The sequence below is a fragment of the Periplaneta americana genome, chromosome 2 (genome assembly GCF_040183065.1).
Source record: "Periplaneta americana isolate PAMFEO1 chromosome 2, P.americana_PAMFEO1_priV1, whole genome shotgun sequence".
Taxonomy (NCBI): Eukaryota; Metazoa; Arthropoda; class Insecta; order Blattodea; family Blattidae; genus Periplaneta; species Periplaneta americana.
Genome location: NC_091118.1, coordinates 129,850,750 through 129,863,728, shown reverse-complemented (window position 1 = coordinate 129,863,728; position 12,979 = coordinate 129,850,750).

The window sequence follows — 12,979 nt, the reverse complement described above, 5'->3', positions numbered from 1 at the left end:
CATAAAATGTCAAAGATTTTGGAATCTGAAATTCTACTAAAGCGTAAAATCTGGAAGACAATAGCAGCATTGTCTTTGTGTTCCTGAGCCACATGTGTGTCTGCACCTGATACTGTAATGGCATGCTACTTTGAGGAACGTGCTATGAAGAGCCGGCGTCGCTCTGTCCGATAGAAACCGTCAACATTCCTAAGAACGACGCCTGCTCACGCGGCAACTCGGTGACGTAAGAGCGTCTCTGTGGAAGTGGTGACGTCTTCATGACGTGTGCCTTTGCCATTTTTATAGAAAGACAGCTGCAATCTTTGTATATGTACTACCTCCTTCCGTCATCTTTTCAAAGCAAATCACGTGACTTGCATTATCCCACACCTGGACCTATTGAATGTTGTTTCTGTGTTTGTAGCAAGGTTATTGAATAAAATAGATGGAATTCAAACAATATGGCACGTGATATGAGTTTTAAGGTTTCACAGTAGTGAGGTTATGACAGTCTTTGTGTATTTACACCAGAATTGTTATTCACAGTTGCTTCTTTATTTTCATTGATTTCATCTTCAGGGACGCGTTTCAGTCAACCATTTATCTTTGAAGGAAGATCCATTAAAAGTATTAAGAGATATTTTCCTTCATAATACGGTAGCGAAACTCAAAGCACAATAAATTGCATCACGTTACTGTAACACAGTCTTTTCATTCCAGAGAATTTTCTTAGTCAAAAATACTTTGAATTTCATCATGGGAGAAATTAGTAAAAATATGATATATCGTACTTCATTAGTACATTCGCATTAATCATATTATATATATATATATATATATATATATATATATATATATATATATATATATATATCATAGAAGATACTCTTCTCCAACCAGGAGATTAACCGTGAAAGGAATGTGCTTACTATTGCGTAACCTAGTGGAGCAAAGTAGGTAGATAATATTACCGTTATAACGTCAGTTTAAAAAAACATGCCCTCTCCAGCATATGTTATTTCCTTTATGGAGGGATTAAAAGACCAGGAGATTAACCGTAATCTAATTTTGTAACTAGGGTAGTATAAGTATGTGTGTATCAGTTTTATCGTTTGTGCTTTGAGAGTTAGCCAATGGAGATGAGTGTACCCACGTGTGTAACCTTATGACATCAACATTCATTCACAGCATTATCCCGCTGCGTCTCATTCCCCTGAGACTTTCTCCTGGTTGGAGTACAGTAGGACAAATCGGAGAATTAAATCATTTTCCTTCATAACAGGGTAAAAATACTAAAAAACATAATTATATCGCGGTATTGTAAGGACGGTGAATTATCTCCTATCTAGTCAGAGGATATCCATCATCCAGATGTACTCTTAAACTAGTAATTCAGTATCAAAATTTGATAAGTCATTCTCTTACATCTCTTCATTCTGTGTAAAAAATATCCAGCTCTATTAGAATGTCTCAACAGCACTTCAATCAAAATGTGTTTATTCGTTTATCCAACGTAAAAAAAATCTCTTTTCTCTTTGCTGAACTTAAAATTGTGTATTCAACTTAATTCCAATGTGTTCATTTCCATAAGCTAGCATTAGACCTACTGTTGCCACAGCCATCATCTTGTAAAATTTTAATTGTGTAGTCTTTGTTTCAATATTCTTTGCATTATTCCATGTTACTTGAAACTTACTTTATTCTGTACATATATATTTTATCTTTTTCAGACAGCCCGATATAGAGAGATTTAGATCATTAAAATGTGATACTTACCTATTCCACAAAGGAACAACGCTGAGAAACCCGGCAGGAACCCAGGAGCACCCTTGCGAACGGATCAGAACCTATCCACAGCTCTGAAGATGGGCACAGTAAGATCACAGTCTAGTATACATAGTCACGAAGCTTGTTGTTGAGGGTACTAGGAACAATGGACTGTGCCGGTACTATTTCGCATTGTCTGTAATGAGGCGATAGTAGCGATCCAAGTGGTTAGCAACTATCTATGGATGCATATTCCCTACGTATTGAGCTTCGTGACTATATATATATATATATATATATATATATATATATATATACATACATACTAGACTGTGGTAAGAAACGTCAGCTTCTAGAAACCAAGACGACGCGACAGAAGCCCGGAAATTAACAACCCAGAAGTACCTACTTAAAGTTTTATGAGAGCATTATAGGTTTTAAGTAGTCTCTTTCTATCAATTGTGGATAAGACTACTTCCACTTAATGATATCTTTGTATAAGTAGTCCACAAGATTAAACAACTTTTGAATAAGTGGGATATTCTGTTTATGTAGGTAATGTACAATCCACGATATTATATTGGTCACTGTGTTCGTCTTTAGATCCGAGATTAGCGGGTTCAGATTAGAAGCAGGACAATACAGGGTGGTTCAGTGACTATGTGCAAATTCTTAGGGGTGCTACAGAAGACAATTATGAACAACTTTCATACAGAAACCTATGCTCGGAAACATTTTTAGTAGTTACAAACTTAGATATGTTAGTCAGTGTAACTAGCTAGAATCGAACTCAAGGTCAACATTTTTAAGTTTGGTAGCAGACGACCGTTCCTACAAATGTTGGTGATTTCTCATAAACATACTATAAGCTAGTTGGCATCGTAAATTATATCTTGACTGATTAAATCTTGTAACTTTTCTCGCAACTTGCTGATATGCATTTCATTATTTTTCTGTAACTCATATTCTATCAGTGGTGTACGCAGAATTTTGTCAAGGGTTATATTTACATGATCGATATTTTAAATTTTGTGTATTATTATTATTATTATTATTATTATTATTATTATTATTATAGGTATATTTATTAAGATTATTCTAGGTTCTAATAGAATATATTCATGAATATCCCTATAAAATCTTTGAAAAGTATTTTTTTTTCACAGTCATCTAATTTTTAACAAATTTTAACTTCTGTTTAATTTTGTACAATAAAAAAATGTTTGTGTCATTATTATACTTACATAATAATCATATATACTTATTTAGTCAACAGTTATAGACCCTAATATTTGTATATGATGGGTAAGACACTTTACTTTATATAATATGAAAATCCATTCAAACGATCAAATATATTGACATAAATTTAATTATTAAACACAATAATAGAACATGGAACTCATCAAGGATGAAGAATGAAACTGGTATTATGAATATATTGAAGGAGGGGTAGGAGGACTATGCCTTATGTCGATGTAGATTTTGTTACTCTGTCAGTAAAAAAATTAGAGAAGTGAAAACGATCATGAATAAAAAGATACTCAAATCTAAATATGTGACTTTTTCAAGTTCAATTGAGGGGTTCAAACCCGGTAACCCCCCTCCCTTGCGTACGCCTCTATCTTCCATTAATGTCAACCTTTTCTCGAGTCTGAGCATTTAATTGTGTTCCGAAATAATAATATCAGAGACGTGTGAACAGTTCGCAGTAACAGTTACATTATCTGGTTCTGTGACTCCATTACTTCTATTCGTAAAGAAATGCTAGGCCTACCAAATATACTTTTGAATGATAAAGTTCAAGTTCATCGCAACAGTAGCTACATTGAAGTGCTATTTAGTGTTCGGATTAACTGAACATTAAACTATTAGACACATTTAAATATCGGTATTCAGGCACGAAAAGTGATACTGGAGCCATTCCTGAAGAGATTTGTGCAGTTATAAGCTTTACATGCTTACAAGAATGCATCATTATGATAGATTCATCAAATACACACTGGGTACTCCTATCACAACCAGCTGCTAAATGCCAAACTTGCTACAATGATGACGATGCGCGAACGGATTCAATTTTGTACAGCACAGCAGCGCTCACTGTGTGTCTAGGTAAGTAACTATAACGTCATTGCTGAAACTGACCAACAAGAAAAGGGGAACTGAATGGGTCACTGGCTGAGGAGAAACTGTCTACTGAAGGATGTATTGAAAAGAATGGTGAGCGGAAGAAAAGTTCGGAGCAGAAGAAGATATCAGATGATAGACGATCTTAAGATGTAATATAGAATGAGTCATATGCGGAGACTAAGAGGAAGACAGAAAGGAAAGATTCGAAAAAGCACTGTTTGAAGCGAAAGGCCTGCCCTTGGGCAGAGAACAGTGAATGACTGAATGAATTAATAATAATAATAATAATAATAATAATAATAATAATAATAATAATTTATCTTCTAAGAATGAGGTCTTTAGTACATTCTGCCCACATTCATTAGAATATAAATCATGCCCTAGAAATTAATAAATAACGAGATTCGCGGCCATTTCGACAGCATGATCCAATGTAATTCCCAAAAACAAAACATTACGAACATAACACAATGGACACATGCAATCTCTATGAAAGAAAGTTAAATCTACACTCCCTCACTGGTCCCAACTCAGATTTGTAACTAAAAACGATACCACTTTGGTCACAATGATAGGCCGTCAATATAGCAGAGCAACAGAATTTATTACAACAGCGGCTTAGGTGCTTAAATGTAGCTGTGAATGCATATGAAAATTAAGTATAATCTATCAATGTAGAGAGTCACACAAAATTAAAAGTAACCAAAAAGTAAGCACAGATATACTCATTCGTTAAGTGCCAATCGCTGTTTTGCTTAATTGTTTATGTAAAATAAAATGCCTCGCACGCAAGAGCCATCAAGGTTTAACAAAAGAAACAAATCAATATTTGTCATATGACATTAAATCTTCGTGTGTAGACAATATAGGTTAATTTACTTAGTATTAGAATGGCAGATGAGATGCTAATGGAATGGTATGAATATAACATGTCCATGTTCTGTTCCAAATGGGAGTGTTTTGGAACGATAGTCAAAACAATTGTCATTCCTCGGCCGCCTGGAACAAACAAACTGCTGCAATATTGGTTTGTTCCGCTTTGTCGTCGACTCGTTTTACTGCATCAAGATTGATAACACAAGTTTAAAAAAGTAATTTCGATCCAATTCTGTTGCCACCGAACGAGATGTTTTAATGTGAAGAGTTCGCTGCTTGGTAATAGTAAACTATACATTTATTGTAAATAATTTATAGTAACGCATTTTAGAAATAGTGTGGAAAATCTCTCCAAATATTTCATAATTAGTATGTATAAAATTTGGTTCCACTATATCAATACAGTGTTATTTGAAAAAACTCATTAGTTTCTTATTTGACGTAACTGTAATTATTATAATGTTAACATAAAGTTTTTAAGAATGTAGGCTAATTTAATAAATGAGTTGAAAGAGGTACATACAGCAGCTTGAGTTTAATGGCCCTTCTTATAATGATCGAGAAATAACAAATATAATATAATATACCGTATAATATAATATAATATAATATAATATAATATAATATAATATAATATAATATAATATAATATAATATAATATAATATAATATAACATAATATAATATGATATAATATAATATATAATATAATATAATACAGGGACATAATTTTATTTTTACTAACATTTTTAATATTAACCTGGCTATACCTTTGGATCAACGCCGTTTGCTACCCCCTTCCACGACTGGAGTCCGATGATACTGGCGTAATGTACAAACAAATTACTTTACTAGGTATAGGAGGGAATAAAAGTAGTTCATCCATTTACGTAAAATAGGAAATATCGCGATTTTGAGTTTGATCATTTTCATTAGGTTTTTGTTTAATCAAAATACAGTACAGTATTAACAATGAGTGTTTTTACTCACGAATTGAGCTGTCCATGTGGACGTATTCATTATGCAGTGTATATTATACTGTCTACAGCACAATAGCGTACAATATAGAGAATGAAGTTAAATTGAAAAATAATCATAATATGGATATTTTAACACATTTTTTAAAATGGTGGCCGTTCATTTCGATACAGGTTTCAGTTCTAATGTGTATATTGTCGCACTATAGACTATTGTACCTAATCCCAATTATCAGTTTCGTCCTTCGCACTAGTAACTCATGTTGAAATAATTCTGTACCTACTCTATAAAAGAGTACCTTACGTACTGTAAATTCAATCTTCACTTCTACCCGATCCAAAAAGATAAAATTACTCAGACATACTATCTACTGTCCGTCCAAGTGGTTATGTCATAGGGTCATAGAAAGGGAAGAAATCACGTGACAGTTAATTACTTAACGAGGCCCTTTTATTTAAGTTATTTTAAATAGTAGTATAATATTAGGTAAATGTCCAATTCCTACCAGAAATTAATGTTCTCAGAAAAGAGCTAAGACAGCCCAGCCACTAGCTGGCGAATAAAAGCTGGTGGGGGAAACCGGGATACGACGTAGGCAAATGGACGACAGTACCTGTGCGAAAATGATTCAATATTGAAAGCTCTTTCGTCACTGGAAAACGCATTTTTGGAACGTACTGTTCACTATGACCGTAAGGCTACTATGACTGTATATGAGGTCTTGGATCTGTGTGGAGGACAGTTGAACTTCATCAGTAGAAGGGGTGGGAGTGAAGTACATTCAAAAACTCAGGTACAATAAAAATTAAAGTAAAAATAAAATGATGTCCCTGTAATAATATAATATAATATAATATAATATAATATAATATAATATAATATAATATAATATAATATTTTATTTTATTAATTACCTTTCTATATAACTATCATGTACCATATCTACAAGTCCACTAATATGATCTAGCAATAAATAAATGAGTGAACGAATAAATAAACTAACTAATAACTAAATGAGTAAATGAATAAGTAAATAAATAAATAAATAAATAAATAAATAAAAGTAAATGCAATGCTGTAAGTATCACTACTAAAGGTACTCTAACAAGAGGTCAAAAATCGCAGCCTAATAAGACTACGTAAGTAATTTTATAACTACCGTTTCACAGACTGGGTAACAATTAGCTTCCGTAATAGTAATTTAATATGTAACTAGTGTATATTCTTGGAAATTATGGCACGAGTGTTTATAATGAAGATTATGCAATTGTTACATACAACGTTTTATCCCAGATCACATATAGGCCTAGATTGCTCATTCCTATGATAAAATCGGTTGCATTTTGAAGAGAACAACGCCAGGATCGCCAACCGTCCGCCGTAAACGAACACGAGATGGCAGTACAGTCGCTAATGCAATTCAAATGGGAGTTATGACGTGACTCCTTATGTAACAACTAGATGGCAACATAGTAAACCTGACAAAAGTTGTTACCATCAAAGCCTATAACGCAGAGCAATCTGGGTATATATGATCTAGGGTTTTATCCTATGCTAGCATTAAAATATGTATAAAAACTATTATAAAATTAAAAAATGTAATGTTATGACGTAGTAGAGACATGAGCACTGGATATGATGTAATATATTGCATGGTTGCTAAGTAACCGTTTTTAAGACAATGTTATTTTGTTGTTGTTTTGAACCTTTATCTTACAGGTGATGACGTCATGGAATAATTTACTAGTTGCTAGGTAACCTTTTCTGGTACCAGTGCCAGAATTAGGCCTGTGCGCGATTTATAGCGTCACAGCAAGCGTGTTTTAATGTTAGGATTGCATAAACATCCTTGTAATGGCAGTCAATCTTATCTTATTTGTGATGCTCTTCATGGCTGAAAAATTGTTGTGTGACTGTAGGGCTACATATAATGTGATTTGTATGAATATATGCATAAAATGTTCAGAAGACTGCAATAATTGTTGTAGTATTGCGTCATAATAAACAATCTACAAAAAAATAAACAATTTTAATTTTCTCAAATCCACAATAGGCAATAACAATTGTAATTATCTAATTTTTGTATTTTTCTAACTTCCAAAATATCATAATAAGAATGCCAAGGCCCCAGGGCAGAAAAAGATAATATCTTCTCACGAATACAGATCTAGTAGCGGGTTCAAATCCTGGCTGGGAAACCTGGCTGAGTTTTGTTTCTTCCTGGGTTTTCCATGAGTCTATTAGGAGCTAATAATAATAATAATAATAATAATAATAATAATAATAATAATAATAATAATAATAATAATAATACTTACTTGCTTACTGGCTTTTAAGGAACCCGGAGGTTCATTGCCGCCCTCACATAAGCCCGCCATTGGTCCCTATCCTGAGCAACGGTCTCGATGTGAATTTCATCGTTTAGTCATTTTAAATATGTACCAATTCTTTCCTTCTTGGGTTGAAATTGGAGAATTATACGTGGGTCTTCGGTAATTCTTATGTATCAAATTAGTTCTGATCATTTTTATTGTTCCTGGAAGTATTCCAATTACGCCAATTCTATCAAACAGTAAAGCGTGTAAATAAAAAAAAGTGAACGTAAGATAAGGGATGGGAAGAGCTGTGTGAGCGACCCCTTCATCGATTTACATTGTTATGCATTCAGATTTGGGATTACTGTGGTGTCCTTTGCCACGGTACACAAATATTGGGCTAATATCTTGTTAATAGCTCACAACTGCTTCCTCCACAAACAACAACATCATAATCCATTAAGCTCTCTATTGTCTAGCACTACGTACATCAGAGGAGGGAGGCGTCAACTGACAGCATTATAAAACTACAAGACTTGCTATTTTAAATTAAGTTACGATGTAACTTAGTGGTCAAGGTCCCAGATTTCCTCTGAAGACATGTTAGCCCATGTTCAGAATATTTCAACCTTAATGTTCCTGTAATTCATTAATTTCCTCTCCTTTTTGTCATTTCTAAGATTTATGGATGACACAGTGTTCTTTTATTCGTTGGATTCCTCATATCTAATACAGTGGAAGCTCTTAAGTTCGACAGAAAACAAGTTCGACTGCTTACGTAGAAGAATCAGACACGCCCCTAAACGGGCACTAAGAAATGGGTTTGTCATTTGAATGGGAATTGTTTGTGTCTTGTAGTGATGCTTTTGTTAAAAGAAAACAGAATATTTTATTGATTAGGACATCCATGTGTAATCACGGATTTTAAATTAATGAACTCTTCTTTTTCTATTTGAGAATTGTGCCGTTTGCGAGAAGGAAATGTCGAAACCCACTGTGGTACTAGAAGCGCATACACAAGTCTCGGGGCGGGCAGGAAATGCAAGTTCGTCCATGGATAACCAATAAGAATTTGTATTCATTTCACCTGCCATTCACACTACCCTGATTGGAATGAACTTTAAATTCTGTTCAGTCGAACTTACGAGGAGAGTCAACTGTATTTAGCCTAATGTTCTAATTTTAGTTCTTAAAATACGTATGTTGATAAGAAATGATAAACCAAGGATTGGGTCAAGCTTGCAGTCCATCCCCTGTATTATTTAAGTTATAGGATTGACGAAGCTCTGTGAAAGTACTGAATTTGACACGGGAAGAAAAATAAAAGTAACAACTTTTGTACATGCAAACTATCAAGTGCTCAATGATCATATCAAATATAGGCAATACTCCATAAAACGGATTTTATGAATTGCAGAAAATAACAGAAAACATACAATTTAAAATATAATAATAATAATAATAATAATAATAATAATAATAATAATAATAATAATAGTAACTTACATAAATATGCCGATTGAGCAAGTCCATCGTTTCAACTCCTTAGGCTGTGATGTGTCGTATTGTGGAAAAGAAGATATCCATGATAAAACAGGAAAATGTAATACAATGACTGGTACAATAAGTAGAACTTTAATGAAAATAAGAAAATAAACTATAATGGAATAATATAAAGTAATAGCAATACCAAGATGAATTAAACATTGTTAACTTACATGATTCAATCACAAAATACAGAAATTCCTGGATGCACAATGTGCAACGGATGGGTGAGAAAAGAATCATTAAGAAAACAACCATCACAGGCCGCAAGGAAAAAGGAATGTAGGTGGTCTGAATACTATACTTGCAGTAAGGAATAGGAAAATATGACAAATTTTACTGTGTGAAATACTTTATCCACTAAGTGATCAATGATGGCGTAATTCAACTTTTATAAATTTTTATTATGCTTGGAAGGTTGCTTTCTAATGTGTTGTTTTGGCATTTAAGTCATTAACAGTGTAGCTGTACACTATAATAATAATAATAATAATAATAATAATAATAATAATAATAATAATAACAAAAATAATAATAATAATAATAATAATAATAATAATAATAATAATAATAATAATAATAATAATAATAAGCAATATCTAACTTCGGGTCCCTTCGAATGGTTTAAGATTAAAAAAAAAAAAAGAATTATACCTGTAAGCCGAAATCTCTCTCTCCAGTTGTGAGTTACATGAAAGCTGTCAATTTACATTGTATTAATTCGGATCCGTTCAATGTATAGTTTGTTGTTTCATCTCAGTCAGACACTAGATAACCATAGCAGTTGATAAAGCGTCGTAAAATAACCAATTAAAAAGACATCTTAGGTCAGTGGTCGTCAGCATGCGCTGAAATGGGTAAAGGGTAAGGAGTGTCTCGGAATATGCACCGTCGTATAGAAGGGAGAGAGAAAGCACACTCACAGTCTAGTATATACAGTCACGAAGCTCAATACGTAGTAAATATGCATCCATAAATAGTTGCTAACCACTAGGATCGCTACTATCGCCTCATTACAGACAACGCAAAATAATACCGGCACAGTCTATTGTTCCTAGCACCCTCACAACAGAAGCTTCGTGACTGTATATACTAGACTAGACTGTGGCATACTCGTCAGCAGTCACGGATGCACGATAGTGCAATGCCTTATCCGCGGGTAAGCGACGCTAGCCCGAGGGTGCACTGTGCTGATGACCGCTGTCTTAGAGATTACTCGCTTCATAATGATGTAATATATCTATATCATTGGTGTAATGTGGAAGGATAAGGATAAGTTCAGGAAAAAAATAACTATACAGATGAAATCTGTATCTCAAGTAGCTGTATCACAGGAGAAGTGGGGATTCGATTCGCGATCACTTTCATTGGAAATATTCACACGGCTGAGATAAGATTTGGCCGTAAAATAAAGGATGTTGAACGGCAGTGACTTAGTCACGATCTTGCTCTTGGTAGACGCGAGTGTACATGTACAGGTCTGCATGTATTTTTGGTTCTCGACGCGATGTCAGCATGACAGAATGCCAATGTTGCTAAGACTATTAAAACGCCGTTGTTTTCTGAACCGGTGGAGGATGAGGAGATACAAGGGCTGGGGAGGAGGGTGCAACATCTATCGATCCCTGAACTTCCACCCCTCATCCCCAAAACCTTGTCATATTTAACAGAAAAGGTACAAAAAATCTCTCGCACACATATACATACAAGATTCAAGAAACATATATCACATCATACGTCGGTGATGGTAAGGGTCAATTTCGCACAGCATACTATGCTACCTATACCAAGTGATCGACCTGCGTGTTACGTACGTATGCTGATGCCATATTCGTGTGCTCTTCAGTTGAAGCACTTGACATGATTAATCGCCTTGTTCTGGCATCAGCCAGCAGCCAGTTTTCCAGAGTGGATTTTATACATGTAGGCATTCAGGAGAGCGAGCGAGGCGGCCGACAGTGGCGGCTCGATCCCAAGATAAGTGCTTTTCAAACTCCTCAATGTCAGAAATGAATCCTGATACATTATGAACTACATTAATCGACAGGGTGAGGGTAATATATTCGTCCTTCTCTACGCTTCGGTACTGTGGGATAAATGGGGAAGATTTAGATTACATTAACGGTGCCGTCAACTGACTCTCACGGCGATTCGACTATGAAAGATAATTTGGGATTATCAATCGTATCTTCAGATTAACTGTCCTCTTCTTCTAGCGAGCTCTAGCTTCAGGATATTATTGCTCAGGACCTGATTGGTCGTCTGCTCTGTACGGGCCATTACATAGCCTAAACAACTGGACAGGAGGCCTTCCGGATTATCTCTGTATGCTGTACAGTTATAGTAAGACTGGACATTCCTACATCTGAAGTCAAGTGAACGCTAAGATATTATGAAAAATACCGGTACGTGAAAATTGAAAGATTACCGTATATTATTTTATTATGCCTATATGGAAAATAATAATGAATCTCAAAACACTGATGGAAATCTCAAAGTATTCTTCCGTAAAATATTTGAAAATTTGTTAGTTTTTATTTGTCTTTTTTTTTCAAATTATTTTCCAACATTTTATTTAAAATTTAGAGTATTAAAATATGTGTTCTGCAGATTTATTTTATATCTGCAAGAAAGGAAACAATGATGAAATTCCACATAACATTTCCTCTAAGTCTTATCTGTAGGCTACTTTATACGGGAGTGAGACATAAATACATTGAACACTCACGATGTTCACATTAGAACACAAGTTTCAGTAAATAACGCTCTAATAAGAAAGTATTAAATACAGTAAAATCCCTCGTAACCGGCACCCAAATAACCGGCATTACCAAAACAACAGCACTTTTGGCTGGGCAAAAAAAAAATGTTTAAATCTGCACATTGTTACAGTCTAGGCCTTCAGTTTTGCCACATTAGCAAGTTCGCACGAATTTTCTTTTTCATTGAATATTCAAACCTAAAATTAGTGTATTATTTGTGTTGTGTGATGTTTTTAATACAGAAAATCCACAGTGTTTTCATGTATATTTAGTTATGTTCGGGCTGTCAGTTCTACCACATTAAAAGTTCGCATGAACTTCCATTTTCAGTAAATATTCGAACCTAACATTAGTGTATTATGTGTGTTGTGTGATGTGTTTTAATAAGGAAAATCCACACAGTTTTTATGTTCATTCAGTTATGAGAAAGTGACAGAAAAAAAAAGCTTCACATGGCTGCAGTTTCAACATTTGGCACCATGAAATACGAAGTTTTTTTTATATATACCGGTATTTATTGAATTATCCGGCAAAATCTCGTATCCGGAACTAGCCTGGTCCCTTTGGTACCGGTTAAAATGGATTCTATTATTCCATTGCAGGCTCCCAAAAACCTTTAGGTTG